This window comes from Pinus tabuliformis, chromosome 4_2 (assembly GCF_031772625.1).
Source record: "Pinus tabuliformis cultivar Carrire ecotype Pingquan chromosome 4_2, CPIR1, whole genome shotgun sequence".
Lineage (NCBI taxonomy): Eukaryota > Viridiplantae > Streptophyta > Pinopsida > Pinales > Pinaceae > Pinus > Pinus tabuliformis.
Genome location: NC_142304.1, coordinates 605,827,447 through 605,846,324, shown reverse-complemented (window position 1 = coordinate 605,846,324; position 18,878 = coordinate 605,827,447). Strand labels below are relative to the sequence as shown.

The window sequence follows — 18,878 nt, the reverse complement described above, 5'->3', positions numbered from 1 at the left end:
AGCAGATATTAGTAAATGATGCTAATGTGGAGAAACGAGACGACTATTGGATATCGGAACATGGAGGCGGCTTGGGCACGCATATAAAGTAGGAAGTGTTGGGGTGAATACATTTTTATGTTCGATGCTATATCAGCTAATGAAGTAGTTCCTTACTATTTCATGTATTCGGGTGGCTAATTATCGTAATTTTGAAGCTGAGAAAACACATCGTCCAGCAGCACGAGGACCATCACCCCCGAATAATAAAAGGAGTGTAAGGCGCGGGAGCGGAGTCCAAACAGCCGCGAGAAAGCGGGACAAAGATAGTTAGTACAGAAAGCTGCGAGACGGCGGGACAAAGATAGTGATTGCTGAAAGGGATGGACATGAAAATGGAGAAGGCGAGGTCAAGATTCAAGAAGGTCTGTGTGTTCTGCGGAAGCAGTCTGGGGAAGAAAGGTAATTATCAAGATGCCGCCGTTGAGCTGGGAAAGGAGCTGGTAAATCGTCTCGTTTTGTCTTTGATTTTTAGGGTTTTATTGCTTTCTCCCTTAAATCCCTATTTTCTTAATTATCCTCCTAACAACGGTTTTTCTTTGGCTTGGTTTCTCAGGTTTCAAGAAACATTGATTTGGTTTACGGCGGAGGTAGCGTAGGACTTATGGGTGTAATTGCACAGGCCGTTCATGGAGGCGGTGGCCATGTACTCGGGTATAAAAACTTATATCTTAAATTCGTTTTGAACAAATCCTCCAATGCTTGAGAAGAATTCAAATAAAATGAATATTCCACTGGACTAAATTTAAAAAATAAATATCAAACTTGGTTTAAATTTTCATATCGCTTTGCTAATTTTACGATTTCTGTTTCCAGGGTCATTCCCAAGACGCTCATCGAGGTAAAACTCATGTAAAACTCTTTTGTTTTTGGCTGAATTTCTATTATAAAATAAAAATATGTACATGCAAGTCATTTTCATGAACGAGGAACTAGGGTTTTATTATTTTTTAAATTCATGGTCCGCAATTGCGTTTTTTCAAACTTTATTATATGATTATGTTCGTCGGTAGTATAGTCTAAGCATACTCAACTACGTTAAATCCTTAATCATCATCCATTATTGGTTAACCATTCTCAATTATAGTCAATTATTGGTTTATTTTTTATAACCATTTTTTTTAAAATAGCAATGTGAAGGATAATGATAATTTATCATAGTTTATAAAATAATGATACCATAGTTTATATTTTTTATAGTTAATTTTAATTTATTATATTAAAACCATTGTATTAATAAATTATACAGGTGATTAATATACTCTAATATAAAGGCAATTTTTTTTATACTAATTAGCATATCAAAATTAGAGAACTACCTATATCAACTATATTTACTTATTAATGTAATTGTATTAATATGACAATTTACTCTTTTGATATCCTAATTGGCATATGAAAATGAAAATGATGTGAATATCAACCACATTTACTTAGAAGTGTTGCAGGGCAGCTTTGTCCTTGCCACAAGTGGAAATGATGCTTTCATAAAAATTGCAAATTGATATATGAAGAGTATAATTAATTGCCAACTATTATTACTTATTAAAGTCCTAAAAATATATAAATAATAGTTTTTACTAGTTTGTAAGTATGTTTACCTTATTCCTCTCTATTTTTTATGCAAATGATTTCTTAAATGAAAGGGAGAGATAATAAATATTTTCAAAATTTTAATTTTGATTGGTTTTCAAATAAAATTTAAGAACGAACCACTTCACAAATATATAAAATTTATGCCATAAATATTGCAACTCTATCCAAAATTATAACAAATTTATCTCTATAGAATAAACTCTACATAAAACTTTCAAATTATAATAAAATATACAAAATTAATAGTGATCAACTTTACCATAAAACCTTTAAATTATAATGGAATATGCTAAACCAGTAATGATCAACACCCAAATGAAGTCTTTCGTTGACAAGGTAAGGACTAATAATGTGATTGTACTAATACGTATGTTAAAGCATCACAGATTTATCTGGTATAAGGTGTTTGTTATTTTTTTTGCGCTGCTGCAGGTCACTGGTGAAACCGTAGGCGAAGTGAAAGTCGTTGCTGACATGCACCAAAGGAAGGCTGAAATGGCCCGGCAATCTGACGCTTTCATCGCCTTACCAGGTAGAATAAAAACCTCAAGAATCAGAATGAATTTTACTGAAAAGAAATCCAGAGAGCTTAACCCAAGACTCATAAAATTTGTACCGCCAGGTGGCTATGGAACTTTGGAAGAATTACTTGAGGTGATAACATGGGCTCAGCTCAGTATACACGACAAGCCGGTAATTCTTTCATTAATATCAATACTATAAACATCGAAACTAATTGCTTTAAGACCGGCTTCATTAATTTGTTTTTACTGACAGCTTTTTCCAGAAGAATTTGGATCTTTAAAATGCAATGTTCATTGATTAACAACAAATTAGCTTATAGGTTGGCGTGCTGAATGTAGACGGTTACTACAACTCGCTGATATCCTTTTTCGACAAAGCTGTGCAAGAAGGATTCATTAGTCCGACAGCTCGTTATATACTTGTCTCTTCTCCAACGGCTAGAGAATTATTGAAGAAATTAGAGGTAGGGATTGAATGTCACAATAATGTCTGCCTCAACTTCTTCGATGTGTTTCGAATAATAATTTCCACAGCCCTTCAGGTTCTAATCATTATTAAGCACTACATTATGTGTTAAGTCCGCTTCAAGTGAGCATTAATTAAGATCACCATTTCAATATTTGCTTCAGGATTATGTCCCAAGGCTTGATCAGGTGGCTTCCAAATTGTGATGGGAGGTGGACCAGTTGGGCTATTCTTCCAATCCAGATATTGATCACTAGATTCGGGAAGCCGTCAAGTTTAACATTGAGATTATATCCAAACATGCACAGGAGACCTAATGGATTGAACCCGCAAAGACTAAAATGGCAAAACAGGACTAAGTATATACAAATTTTGTGGAGGGGCATGAGCCTTCTGTCTGTGAAGAAATTGCTCAAATTATTATGAATGGGGAAACTAATTGTATGATAGACGTAGACAAAAATAGTGTCATATGCTCAATTGTTCTCAACATAAATCAAGGGGAATTATATTTCTAGAAAAAATGATATTTCTCGTCTGCATTATAATGTTATAATGTTCGAGTCTATTAGTGTTTGTTAAATGTATTTCTCAACAATTATTTGTTGCCAGAATTACTTGTTTAACAGATGTTGATGACACCTAACGAGCATAATTTACTTTCATAATACTCTATGGGGCACTGGTGTCTATATATGCAAATGGTGAGTCCCTGTGGATGAACACATTAAATATCTAAACATATTTTCCCACTGAAAACACCATACATTCCTTCATGAAACCGTGAATTTCTTTAACCCGTGTTGGTAAAGCGTTCAAAAAGGCTTGAACTACCAAATAAATCTGTAAAAACATCTTCTGCATTTCTGGTGTGAAATGTAAACTTATTTGCTCCACCACCTTCACTAGAAAATGATGATTAACCACCAGCACCAGGTCAAGGTACCTGTTGCTTCAATCCGTCTTCCCCATGCTCCTCGTAATTTCGTCGCTCTTGATTGTCACTGAAAAACTCGTATTAATATTAAAATGCATAATTCAGAAATGTAATATAAAGGGTAATCTAATGCAAAACAGCAGATCCTTAAGTCCAAGACAGTGTTCACATAGTCGAAGTCTGGTGTTTCGATAAAGTACATTCCAATAAAGACGACTAAAAGCTTTTTACAAATTGTTTATTTTATGAATTCGTAAAATTATACTTCTAAAGCTAATGATCGAAAAAATTCACGAAAAGAAGGTGGTCGTTGTATGATGGACTGGAGAATAAAATCGTACACTTCGAAAGCTAATGACCGAAAAAATTCACGAAAAGATGGTGGTCGAAAGATGGACGGGAGAAGAATATGTCGGAAGTTAGGAACTAAATTGCCTCCGGTTGGAGAAGAATATGTAGGAACTAAATTGGCCCCGGTTGGACTTCTGTGGTCGAAAGAATTGAAAAATATACCATCCATGTTTTTGGATGGGCCTGCCTAAGAGAATTTCGAGAGATTATCATGGACCTCATAGTCCAACAGTGCTTTCCTCCAGATGGAAATTCAACTTGAAACCCTATCTGTGTATGGAAACTGAGACCGTTTTGTTATCATGGCTCTGCCAGCACTTAGCTCACCCTAACATTCTAATCATGGATTAAATGGTTTTACTTTTGATTGCCTTGGAATCTCGGTACTTGGTTATGATTAGGAGAACCTGGGAGAAACATGGTTACAAGAGCTTATGGAAATTAATTATGCCACTCAATTTATTTTTATCACCACCACACCAAATTCATAATGTGTATTTGAATGGTTTCAATAAGTGAATTACAACTTGCCATAACACTTTAACCATGACCTGATTAAGTTGGAATTTTGACATTAGGTTATAATTGGAACCCCTTTTTTATAATTCCATTGGTTAGAAATAGGAACCTATAGAGTTTGGTTTTGCTTAGTAAGGAATAACGAAAATTTTAAGAAAGAAATTTACAACTCACAATAAAATTGTAGCTATGACGATGGATGAATTTATATTCTCACAATAAAATTGTAGTTATGACTTGGATGGGTGAATTTATATTTGTGTTGGACTCTTGACTCCCTTTCTTGTGATTCTAATGCCTAGAAATTGATTTATATGACAATATCTAGAGCTATTGTTTTGCTAAGTAATGACCAATAAAAGTTTTACACTAAGGGGTTGATTTTGAAAATCCTTGGCTTTGGTAATAATGGTAGCATGTTCGCATAGTCTTTCAAAAAATAAGTTTCTAATATTATTCAAGCTAAGTAATGACCAATAAAAGTTTTACACTAAGGGGTTGATTTTGAAAATCCTTGGCTATGGTAATAATGGTAGCATGTTCCCATAGTCTTTCAAAAAACAAGTTTCTAGTATTATTCAAATTTTTATTTTTTTATGCACATGGAATAACTCCATTATGTCTCCTTGAATGAAAACTCATCAAGAAACTCCAATTGTTATTTGGTTGCATGAACCATCAATTTCCTTGGATCAATTATATTAATTGGGAAACCCATATCCTATGACTTCATTTTCAAAAAATTATTTTATTTAAAATTATCTAAACATATGGTTCCACTTTATAAGGACTAATGCAATGATTAAAACCTTGGCTTGGCTGATTGTGCATAGCCTTCTCACCTGGGCCTTAACTAAACACATGTTATAGAGATTATCAAACTCATTTATACTATTGAGTTTGGTTTTTATGCCCTTTTACCAAGTTTATAATGTGTCCTTAAATAGCTCTAAGATATGTGTTACAAGTTGCAAAAAAACTATAACTAAGACTTCGATGGGGGACCCATCAATTGCATTAGAATCCTAACCCTAAATTACAATTATGAGCATCTATATCCTATGATTCCATTTTCAAAAAATAATTTTATTTGTCACTTTCCAAACCTAGGGTTGTCCTCATTAAGGACCAATGCAATGTTTACACAAAGAAAATGATTTTACAAAACCTTAAATCAGGTTATTGTGGATAACATTATAACATAAGATTTAATCAATCATACTTAATGCATCTTGTAGAAATCATTTGTATTGTTTGTTTTGGTTTTTGTACCCCAATTTGTTCGTTGCTTTCTCTAGGAATCAAGTTGCAAATTGCTATAAAACACTAATATAGATTTTCATGGGAGAATAGTGATTTCATTGCAATGATAACCCCTTTTAACGAAACCTATTTCTTATTATTCCATTGTTACATATTTGTTTTACTCAATAATATTTAGATATAGGTATTTTTGAGTAAGGGCCAATGAAATTTTAAACATAGTGATCAATTTTACAAAACCTTAACTCAAAAAATGTGGGTCTCATGCTCACACGAGCCTTGCAATAACACACTTTTTGGAGCTTATGAAACTCACTTTTTTTTTCCTCTTGACACTAAGTTGTACTTAGTGGCACCAATCCCTTATGACACCACTAGTGGAAATTGTGTAATTTGAAAAATTATGGATCTAGCATTTTTCTTGCTTCGGACCAAAATATGTTTCCATAAGGGGGTTAGTTTTGAAAAAACCCTATATTGGGTAATTGTGGGCATTGTACTCATATGGGCCATGGCTAAACACAATTATTTGATCCTATGAAACTTACTTATGCTAATCAATTTCATCAATCTTATGAAACTTATTTACACTAATCAATTTCACAATGTGGGTCTCAATGGCTTCACGAAATGAGTTGCAACTTGATATGAAACGCTAATTGTTACTTGAATGTTAGAATCATTGATTGCTTTGGAATCATGACACCTAAGGGTAGTCCTTTCGCATAATTCTATTGGCCATTCAAGTTACAACTAAGGGTATTCCTTTAGCATAAAACTCTAATTGGTACTTGAATGTTAGAATCATTGATTGCTTTGGAACACCAAGTTACAACTAAGGATTTTCCTCGTTAAGTATTAATGCAATTTTTGCACAAAGGGGTCGATTTTGAAAAACCCTATATTGAGAAATTGAAGGTATAATTCTAACATGGTCCTCATTTAATAAGACTTTCCAAAGTTTATGAAACTCATTTATGCTAAGTGATTTGGGTTTTTTTTCCCTTGCACCAAACTCATAATGTTTTCCTGAGCTAATTTAGAGAATGAGTTGCAACTCATAATAGAACTCTAACTCTAACTCAAATGGGAGAAATTCAATTATGTTAGCTTCCTAAAACCAACTTTTAGTAAGGAGAACCACTTTCATATTATTATTTTAGCTAAAAATTGTTTCAAAGGATGACATCTAGAGCTATGGTTTTTGTCAATAAGGACTAATGTAATTTTTACATATAAGTGTTTACGAAACCCTAAATTAGGTGATTATGTGTACAATTATCACATGAGACCTACCCAGAAACACTTATAAGAGATTACAAAACTCATTTATACCACACAATTTGGTTTTAACGTACATAGAAAAATTTCACATTGTTTCATCAAATGGATTCTATAGGCAAGATGCATTTAGACAAAAGACTCATTTTAGGACTTGAATGGAAGAAATATCAATTACATTGCACTCTTTCTACTAAGTTGCAACAAAGGATAACCCTCTCTTGTGATTCCATTGGCCAAAAATTGTATTGTTTGATGATATTCGGAACTGGTTTTTAGTAACAAGGACCAATGTAGTTTGTTCATAAATGGCTTGATTTTACAAAACCCTGACTTGTGATTTTTGGTAGTTTGTTGATGAGGGTATTGGTCTATATGTTCAATCATGCTTTGTGCCATTAAACCTTTTTTTGCAAGCTAAAAATCTATATAAAGGTATTTTAAGAAATATTCAATGATATATTAGGATAAAAAATAAAATTAAGGAAGAATGTTTGAAACTTTAATGAGCTTGAGATTTTTGTATCATTTTAAAGAATTAATGGCTTATCTCAAGATATTAGGTTTTTTTAGTAGATTCCCATGTGTTTGGAGTACCATGATATCTTGTAAGTGTAGAAAACATTAATGCTTTCAAAATGATATTCTATAGCTCCTAACCTACACATTCATTAAAGCCATGAGAAATCAAACATAGTAAACACAAAATAAGAGAATAGAGTTTTATATGAAATTTTTGTCTTATTAAAGGGGAAAGTTTGGTTAATGTCTTTCCATTACCCGAAGGGTTCACACAGCTACAAACCACACTCAAAACCATGATCCCTTAACCATACGACATTGGTGTGTTTCATGACTCCTTAGTGTGGCACATTATTAATTCACCTATACTATGCCTCATAATACATTCATATTGTAAGCTCTAATATTATATTAAGTTGCAGAATTTCTCAATATAGAGAAATAATATTATTGTCACCTTTATGACATTGTATGAATTATTTATAGTAAAATACATCAACATATAATCATACACACGTACATAGATTTTATAAGTAAACAACCCTCTGAAATTATTTTATAAATGAATAACAATACAAAAAATCCCTTAGACAAATGTTCTTTCCTTCAAAGTGCATAGACAAAACCCATCACAAGGATACAAAGAGAACATGGCATCTAAAACCACCCTAATCTAATCGCTATAGCTCCCATCCTAGTACATCCTTCAATTCAATTCTCTTCTCCCTCAAGTATACATAATTGTAGACCACTCAAGCTACTTATCCATCTCATCTTAGCTCTCGTCATTGTACATCACATTTTGTTATGCTTTGTTTCATGGCTCTTCTCCTCCCCTTTGTGCGGTTACATATATTACACGAGATTTACATGACTGTAGACCATTCGAGCTACCTATCCATGTCGTCTTAGCTTTCTTAATTATACATCACCTTGTGTTATGAATTTTCTTTTTTTGATGGCTCTTCTCCTCCCCTTTGTACGGTTATATATTTCACAAGTTCTCCCTCCCTAGGTCTCTTAATTTTCATCCCTTAACTTGTCAGTGGGTCAATTCATCACATGTCTCATGTGTCTTCGATTGGCTTATTGCATGTGTCATACTTCTTGATGGCTTAACCTTTTTCATCCAAAACATGCCCATCATTTTAATTCCCACTCATTCCACTCATTTGATCATTCCCAAACCTTCTCTTTGTTACATTTCTTATGATATCTTTCTTTCAATCCTTGCGATGGGGTGTCTACTTTGCACTGTATTATAGGTTGTAAATAAAATGATTTGCATTGAACAAGCATGGATAGTTCTCCTGATTAGGTCTCGCATAATGGCTGAGGTAATCCTATAGTAAGGATATGATATGCTTCGTTTGTTCATATGTATGTAGATGAAAACTATAACTTTGTGGTAACTAAAGCCCAACAAGTTTGAATAGCGAGGTAAAAAACTTTCTTGTTAATCTCATATCTCTATTTGACACAATCATTATGAAAGACCCCAATACTCCATCACATTTTGGAATAACTTCCCTGGTGTTTCTTCTACACTACATGGAAACTTCATAGGCATGAATATCGAGTACTTAAAGCATTTATATACAATAAAAAACGCTCTATTATATGCTTGCACCACTAGAAATTGTTAGATGATGTCCATCCAGACATGCCCCCATGGGCTCTTTGGAATTGGTAAGGGTTGTAACAATCCTTCTTGTCCTCTAGTGTCAAACTTATCCTATTGTAATGTAAGTAAAGTTTGTACATACTCTTCCACATTTCACCTTATGACTCCTAAAAGTAACCTATTTTTAATGATGTTAAATTTTTACACTGTCTTGGGTGGTCAACCCAAGTTGAGTTATCACACTACTTCAAAAGTTCTGTCTCGAGTCCACCAATTTTCATAACAAGATGTGGTATCCATAGAAAAGAGAACATTGTATAGTGGGAGATTCTGCCTCTTTCCTTCCTTCACTTCATTATGTTATTCATTGTAGTGTTCTTTTTCAAAAAATCATGAATTCTTTTCCATATTTCTTCAATCAAATAAATTTGGCTCTCTATCAAGGTGGGTATGTTCTCTTCCTCTTCTTAGAGAACCACCAACTGTTCCTTTCTACTAAAGGCATCCAAAACTTCATTGAGTTTCTTTGGCCTATATTCACTCGTCATGTCAAACTTAGCCAAAAAGGATTTCCATCAAGCCTATTTTGGTGATAACCTTGGATGGGTAGCAAAGTATCTCTTCGTGATGTTATTAGTCTTAACCAAAAACAAATTCCCTAATATATAGTATCTACACACCACAAGATAATGTACCACTTCTTTCTTCTCTTTCTCATGAATGTGATAGCTTCGTTCTTAATCTTCTAAATTCCTACTCTCAAAAGCAATGGGGTGTCCATCTTGCATCAAAACTCCTATGGAAAAATCGAATGCATCTATGTGCACCACAAACAATCTCTCATAATCCAATAATTTCAACATGGGAGTTGTCATAATCCTACATTTGAGCTCTTCTCTATGCACTTCCATGGTCTATCCTTCTATAGTAAGTCTTTCAAATTGGGAGGTTATCTTCGAATAACCCTCCACAAACTTTCAATAATATTTGATCATGATAGTAAATACCTTCATGTCATGCACATTGTAAGGTTCCTCCCAATCTTTTATCCCCTTTATCTTCTCAAAGTCCATGTGAATACATCCCTGATTAACCTAATGACCTAGAAATGGTATCTCTTTTATGGAAAACATACATTTAGTATTTTTTAAGTATAATGGGTGATGTACAAATGCCTGACATACTTGTGTTAAATGTTTCTTATGTTCTTCCAAATTATCGTTGAACATTATAATATCATTAAAGTATATTACGATAAACTTATCCAAAGGTGGATGGAATATTTATTTCATCAAGTTCAAAAATGTAGTAGGATCATTGCAAAAACCAAAAGGTGTAAGTAGGAGTTCATAACTTCCATACCTTATAACCATGGATATATTACTTTGATTTCCCTCTATTATTCATACCTAATTGTAAGCCTATCTATAGTCTAGCTTTGTGAACACTTCTTCCTTTCCCCGCCTGTTGAAGAAATGTATTCCTAGTTGAAGGGGGCATTGATTCTTCACAGTCTAGTTTTTCAAGGTTTTATAGCCAATATAAATCCTTAGCTCATTTGAATCCTTCTTCCTCTAGAAGAGTACAAGAGCACCATAAGGAGATTAAGAAGGATGAATGAATCATGCATCAATAAGATCTATCAATTGACATTCAAACTCATCCAAATATAGTATTTAAAACCTGTAAGGAGCTCCTTCTGATGGTGGTGGACCAAAATCAATCTTAATATGATGATCCATTTCTCTTCTTGGTGGGAGAGTTTTTGACAACTCATCTAGCATCTTATTTATATATTTATTCAGTAACTCAGAAAGAACTTGTTATGAAACCAGCTCACAAAAAGATAGAATAGATAGATAAAAACCTTAGAAATAAGCCTCTTTGAGGAGGCCACCTCCTTTACATTACACAAATGAACAATTCTTGGATGATCCAAATGACAAGACCTCCTTTCTATATATATGAGTCTAAGGGGTTATAATATAATCAAAGCCAACATAACAATAATAATGTAAGGGCACAATAATAACAATAGTAGGCTTCTATGGGGCACAATAATAACAATATGGGGACTACATGGGCACAACAATATAATAAGGGGGTTTTACTAATAATAATAAGGGGTTACCCTAGTAGTATAGGGACCTAACATGCCCCTCTCCTTCAAAAAGTGTTGTCCTCAACGCTTGAGTAGTTCTTGATGCTTCTGTATAAAATTCTTGTCCTCCCATGGAATCTTCAGAGAGTAAGTTCTTCCAGTTGATGAGATAATCTGCAATTGATAGATTTCATAGCTCTCAGGTTCTTATTTTTGTGACTTCTCTAGAGTCCAATATGACTTTTCCTTCCTCGTCAAGTTCTGGCAATATTATTTGAATTGGGATCTTCTGCAACTTTTGAATGAGTATCCACACTTCATCCTTCTTCCATTCATCCCTTTCTTTTTTTATCCAATCTGGTTGGATAATAGAAATAGTAGAAAACAATGCTTCCACATCCTCATCCTTTCTTGAGAGTGCATCTGCAACAACATTTTGCTTCCCTATTTTGTAGATGATTTCAAAATCATAACCCAACATATTTATGACCCATTTTTTCTGTTCTTCTAAAGATAAGCTTTGTTCTAAAAAGTATTTAAGACTATCATGATCCATTTTTACCTTGAAGTGTCTTCCCACTAGGTAAGGTCACCATTTCTTAAGTGCATGTAGTATTTCCAACATTTCCTTCTCATAAATAGCTTGCTTGATATGTAGCTGTAAAAATACCCAATTTCCTACATCAAAACTTCTTTCATTTTGATGTTGATCTGCCCATTGTTTCATTTGATTCTGCACCAAAATGGTGTTATCCTTTAAAATTTAGAGAAATTATTGTTGATGCTCAATGTGATCTTTCACTGCTTGAATCTTTTTCTTGTTGATATGTCCTTCTATCTTGAGAGTTTGAGGAGTCATAATTTCTTCCAATGCATTACAAGATATGGTTGGAATCATTTCTTGATGCTCGATATGATCTTTCACTTCTTGAAAATTTCACTTCTTGATATGTCCTTCTATCTTGATAGTTTGATGAGTGATAATTTCAGCCAATGCATTACAAGATATGGTCGGATTAATTTCTTATTTCTCGATGTGATCTTTCACTTCTTGAGCCTTTTTCCTCTTGATATGCACTTCTATCTTGCGAGTTTGAGTGGTAATTCTTTCCAATGCTTTACAAGATATGGTCAGATTAATTTCTTCTTTCTCTAGGGTTGGTTCCTAGTGTATATCCTCTTCTTTTGAGGTTTCTTGATCCTTTTCTTCCTCCTCTTCATAATCTATGCAAAATAATTTCTTCTAAGCACACTTATGACCTCTAGTGTATTTGATATCACAATTGTAACAAAGCCCTTTTTCTATTTTCTCTTCCAATTGTTGTCGTGTAAGCCTTGTAGATTGTGGAATGCCAGGAGAAAAAACACTTCCATAATTATAGCCGTGAGTGGTGGGATTCCTTGTTTCCATAATTTCGGTTTCAATTTTTCTTGCCAACCTGAATGCCTTCTCCAATGAATCAGGTTCCCAAATACGAAGCTCATGTTGAATGTTATCATTTAAAGTCCCTATGAAGACATCAATCCTTTGCTTCTCTGGAATATCATTTACCCTTATATTCAACTTTTGAAAGTCCTCAATGTGCTCTTCCATTGAGCCCTTTTGTTCGAGATTTATTAATTGGGTAAAGAAGGTGTTTCTCTTTGTATCCTCATAATGTTCTATCATTTCCTCTGTGAAAATTGACCACGTGACAAGTGGTTTACGAGAACAAAGCCCTTTATACCATAAAAATTGATTTGGTTCTAAATAATTAGATGAAATACATACATCTTGTAACAATGGTACACCATGTAGATCAAAATATTTCTCCATCTGTGGTATCCAATTTACCAGATCCTTACCATCAAACTTCCTCATCTCACTTTTTCTTGATTTTAGGACTTCGATCTTGAAACAACTGTAACTTTGTACTTTCAAATCCTTAAGTTCTGAAATTTTGTTCTATAATAGCCCTCTGAGTCCTCTTTCTAACTCCTCAAGTCTCATCACAATTGGATTCCTCAAGAAATAACTATTCCCAATCTCCCATGATGACCTAATTATAGACTAGTCCAGTAGAGTGAACTTGTACGTAGTGCCACATGTCACTGTTTCAACCTTAGGTTCTGAAAAATATACTCAAACAAAATAAAGTCTGTCCTCTTTCTGTAAATTCTTACGAAATTTCAATCTAATGCTCACAGAGAATGTTATGACAGTTTTCCCAAGGTGACATGTTTGGAATGTAATTCGGGGGTCTACAAAAACCCTAACTTCCTTAGATTATATCTCTGAAAATATAGCGAGAAAAAATTTGAAATTCAGAGCCGAGGTTCAGACTGATTACTTCTCAAATTGTTTTTTTTTAGTTTCTGAAACTTTGTAGTGAAAGAGTTATAGTGAAAATTCCACGATGACCTATTTTAGATGAAATTTTGGAGCTTGCAAAAACCCTAAATTCCTTAGATCATATCTCTAAAAATATAGCGAGACAAAATCTGAAATTTGGTCTAGAGGTTCAGGGCAATTTATTCTCAAATGGGTTTTTTTTTTAGCTTCTGAAACATCGCAGAAAAAAGTTATAGTGAAACTTCCACGATGACCTGTTTGGAGAAGTGAAACCCTAGAATCTAAAGCTCTGATACCAAATGTTATGAAACCAATTCACAAAAAGATAGAAAAGATAGATGAACACCTTAGAAATAAGCCTCTTCGAGGGGGAAACCTCTTTTAAATTACACAAATGAACAATTTTTGGAGATCCAAATGACAAGACCTCCTTTCTATATATAGGAGTCTAAGGGGTCATAATATAATTATAGCTAACATAAAAATAATAATGTAAGGGCACAATAATAACAATAGTGGGCTTCTATGGGGCACAATAATAACAATATGGGGACTATATGGGCACAAAAATATAATAAGGGGGTTGTACTAATAACAATAAGGGGTTACCCTAGTAGTATAGGGACCTAACAGAACTTGTTTAATAGGTTTCCTTATCCCATTGTCCCCTGTTTACCTTATCATTGATGGATATATCTTAGCATATGGCCTCTATGCTACTCTCTTAATTCTCATCATAGACATGAGTTGCATACTCTCATTTTGTTTCTTTCATATAGTTTTGTACACAGCCCACATCTTGTTGTCATCCAAGATAATGAGTAGATCCGTCCATGGTATCAGAACCACCTCATTTCACCTCAAAATCATCCATTGTATCACTATAAAGTAAAAAATTTCCTTCCAACCATTAATATCAACCTATACATTTTTTGCAAATCCCATGAGTGCTTTAGCCTTAGAGGTGACTACTTTCACCATGATCTACCTCACGGTTACTTTCAACCCAAGATGCTTTGCCAAACATTCCTCTTGGAAATTATGCAATGAACTTGTATCAACAAATGATAGTATTGTCCTCTTGCTAATTTATATGTTCACAAAGCACAACTTGTGCCTTTAGTTGTGTTATTCCTTCCGCAATAAACCTATAATCTTAACATAATATTCAAGTGAAAAATAACGACAAAAATGAGATGCACCTCTTTGCTTTCACATATCCATCTTGGTTCAATTATTGAACTACTCTGGTACCACCTATGACGGCCCAGGGCCTTCACATAATTACAAGGTGTGATCGCTACACTGTGACCCCTTGAGCATGTGACACTAGCATGTTTCATGACATACTAGTGTATAATTGTGTTAGTTCACCTATACTATGCCTCGCAATATATTACACTTATTAGCTTCTACATTATATTAAGTTTTGGAAATCATCAACATAGAGTAGTAGTCATATCATCACATATACCACATCACATGAATTATTGTAGTAAAATACATCCATAGATAATCATACACATGTATCCAAATTTTATAAGGAAATGACTCTCTAGCCTTCATCTTTTATAAATGAGTTACAATACAACAAATACCTAAGACAAAACCTTACTCCTTCAAAGTACGTATCCAAAACCCATCACAATGATACAAAGAGAACATGTCATCTTAAGACACTCTACTTGGGCCACCCTATCACCTATCCCATTATGTCCATCGATTTAGTTCTATTATTGCTCAGACCTACAAAATCTTAGACCACTTGAGCTACCTCTCCATCTTACCTTGGATCTATCATGTTTGATGGTTCTTCTCCTCCCCTTTGTTTTGTTATATATATGGCACGAGGTCTACCTTCATGAAAATATTCACTTGCATTGATTTACTTACCATGGGATGAACTCATTATATTTATCAAACATCTTAGATTTGCTCCACCCCCATCGTCCCACTTCCAACCATTATTCCAATGCCCACTCCATCAGCTGATTCGGTCATTCTTATCGTCAGTTGGTCCCTCCTCATATTGGGACAACATGCTACTTAGTTAAACATGCACTTAGTTACACTATATGGGGTAGATGCCCATAGTTGTGCCACCAAGGTGACATGAAAATTTACCTTGTGTTGATTTTTTGACACCTCCTCATTGACACACTCTTGTTGAACCTTTTTTTGTCAAATTTCTCATGATCCATTCATTGAAATTATTGTGATAGGGGTTTTGTCTATGCCACATGCCTTCATTAAAGGTGTGCCCAACTCTAGGGCCTAAGATTTCCCTAACCGATGTTGATTTAATGGAGGGTTAAGTACCTAAGTCAGTGACTCATATTTATTAGATCACCGCACTATGTTTAGAGGTGATTTCTCATTGATTTCGACATCAAGATTGAATTTCTATATTCAATGAGTTACCCATTGTTAAAGTATGTGAAAATTTTCATATTTAAGGTGAACCAGTGGTACTTGTGAGGTCCAATTTCTAGATTTATTATTCTCCCTATATTGATGATCTACTCTTAAATATTAACCTTTTTTTTATTCTTATGAAGTCATAAGTAGATCCCTTTTTACATTAGTCTAAATTTTCTTTCCTAAAATTACGTGATTCAAATTCTTTTCTTCAAGCACCAAAAGTGAAATATTGGGGAGATAAGACATGTCACTAAGTTGGTTTTCCTTCATGTGTGCCCCTTTCCTTGTCATGCTATAACCTTCCTTTTGAATCATTATGATATATGACTATATCCTTGAATTTTGACATCTATTGATGTACAGAGTTGAATAAATTTGTTTAAATATTGCAATTTTTCAACAAAAGAAAATGCCGATCTCTTTCAAATAACACATACTAAAATCGTAAATCTCTACACTAGTCCTATGTATTAATAATTATCCCATCTTGTAACTTGGTAAAATTTACATCAACCAAAGTTTTTTCTTGTTTTTCCTTTCAATGTTACAATACATTATATATATGTCAAGAATTCATAAACCCCCAATCTATTAACCATGGATTAGAACATAATCATATTTCCTTTGACCAAATCTACAAGACCATGGAAAACCATCATGATCAAAACCATGAGTGGGTCGGCCCAAAAAAAAAATTTGGGGGTGTTTCCCCAAACCTTGTGTAGGGGGCCTATCACCCCCTTGTAACCCCCTGAACAAGGGAGGCTACTAATGAGCCTCGATATTACAACAAGAATGTTGCAACTCCCAAGACTACCAACTTTAATTATCATCCTGGGGTTCATACAAACTTAAGAGGTATTGGCACTATATGTACAGCATACAACGTGTCCTTTTTTTGACCTGATGTAATGGAGTTAATGTCATGAAATCAAAGACTAAACTAATTGCAAAATGGAATTGTTACTATATTTGCAAGAAATGGAAATTCTACTTGCTCAACCTGCAAATGCTAACTAATCAATTCATGAAAGGACAAAGGTTAATATACTTGCAGAATAAAAACTATTTTATCTTGAATAATTCATCAAACTACCAATCATAATTGCTTGTACCATTACCTATTTCACACTTACTTGTAAATCAGTAACCTACTTGGATCATAATTGTGATAAAGAAACTAAGTCTACTATGTTTTTGCATTGAATAAAAGGAAGGTTGGAGTGGTTTAGGAGCTTCCCATAATCATAAAATCATAGCTCGGGGTCATTACTCATCTAGACTAAGTTATAGTTGTAGTGTCAGGATCAAAATTGATGAAGGGAAGTGGTGTTACAAGTTTTCTATAGGCGATTGCTACAAGCAAAACACAATTGCTACAGGAGGAGATAACTCACCGAATGACCAAGTAAATAAAATGAAAATTGGATGGGAATTTTTTTTTTAATAAGTATGTTGCCTTAGGTATCCATTCCAAGTGGAATCACTCCAAAATATCCTTGTTCATATGTGCTAAAAAATAGCAGAAAATTACTACTCTAAAAACTGGAAATTCAGGAACTAGTGAGCTAGTTAACCTATCAAATGTCTAACCTAATCAAGTGAAAATGAAATAGGGTAAATTTTTTTATTAACTTGAATTTTTTTATGAACTAATCCAATTGGAATAAACTCAAATGAATCTCATTAAAATTTTCTAAAAAATAGCAGAAAATTAGTACTATTTGCTACAAGGGACTTTCAAAAATTCTAGATTTGTGAACTAGTAACCCAAGCCAAGTAGTTCAATGATGCCTATGACCTTCCAAATCTGTTATAATGATGAATCAGGCTTGTGACTCTATATATAACCTACAAAATAACTCACTTCAAACATTTAACACAATCTTATAGCAAAAACACATCAATACTAAATGCAGAAAATGAAAAAACAAGAATAAGAGATGCATGTGAATAAGAAGTGAAAAGAAGAAAATAAAATTATAAAAAAAGGATTTAAGGCTCCTGGGATGGCCAAGCCCAATGATAATCAGGTTCCTATGAATAATACCATTCTTAAGAAGCTAAAAATGGCACAAAACTTTATTATTTGAATCAATCCAAGTAAAACCCTGCTAGAAATGAAAGTCAAGCTCCAAAAATACAAGTTTTCTCCACAAGAAGACTAAAAAATACCTACCTCTCTAGGAAAGTTTGAATTGGAACTTATAAAAATTGATGAAGAAGCATTATCCTTGAAAGGAGAAATATTTTCCCTCCAAAATCCTGCAAATAGTGGATCTGGTTCCTAACATTAGGAATTTGAATTAAATGATAGGGAACACATTCCTAGATTTTCTCAATCAATAGAGCTCGAGAATTTGTAAATCATTTCATGATATTTTGTTCATTTATTATCCAATTTTTATCCTCCTGTATTAGGGAGAAAGTCCTTAGATTATCTCCTCCTACACATCTTCATAATCTACCCAATATTCGCACAATATTCTACAAAAATAAATAATATTAGGCACAAATATGAAATTATCTATAAAACTTCCTATTGAACATATTAAAGTTAAAAAAATTTCATAAAATGCAAAAAAAGAGGTTGAATGTGTTGAAGGATGGTCATATGGGCTTTAATTTATGTCTAATTTGGAGGCCCATCAGTTGCAAACCCCACTGTGACCTTCGTGGTGCAATTTGTCATGTCTCAGACTATGTATGCAAAGGATATAAGACATACCCAACATTCTTCCACTTGTTGTTTTATTTACACGCGATGTGGTTATTAAAAATAAGTTTAACTTCTTTGAGTTCCAGTAGGAAAATGGGAAGTGGTATTTCACATGCCCTAAAGGTGGTAAATGATTTTTCAAAAATTCACGCGATTAACCTTAGCGTTTGACACGTAGCACGA

General features: G+C 33.7%; 1 pseudogene; it reads left to right on the top strand.

The window, feature by feature from the left end:
- Positions 1 to 356: 356 nt before the first annotated feature.
- LOC149170743 (cytokinin riboside 5'-monophosphate phosphoribohydrolase LOG1-like) lies at positions 357 to 2,882 on the top strand (annotated as a pseudogene).
- The last annotated feature ends 15,996 nt before the right edge of the window (positions 2,883 to 18,878 follow it).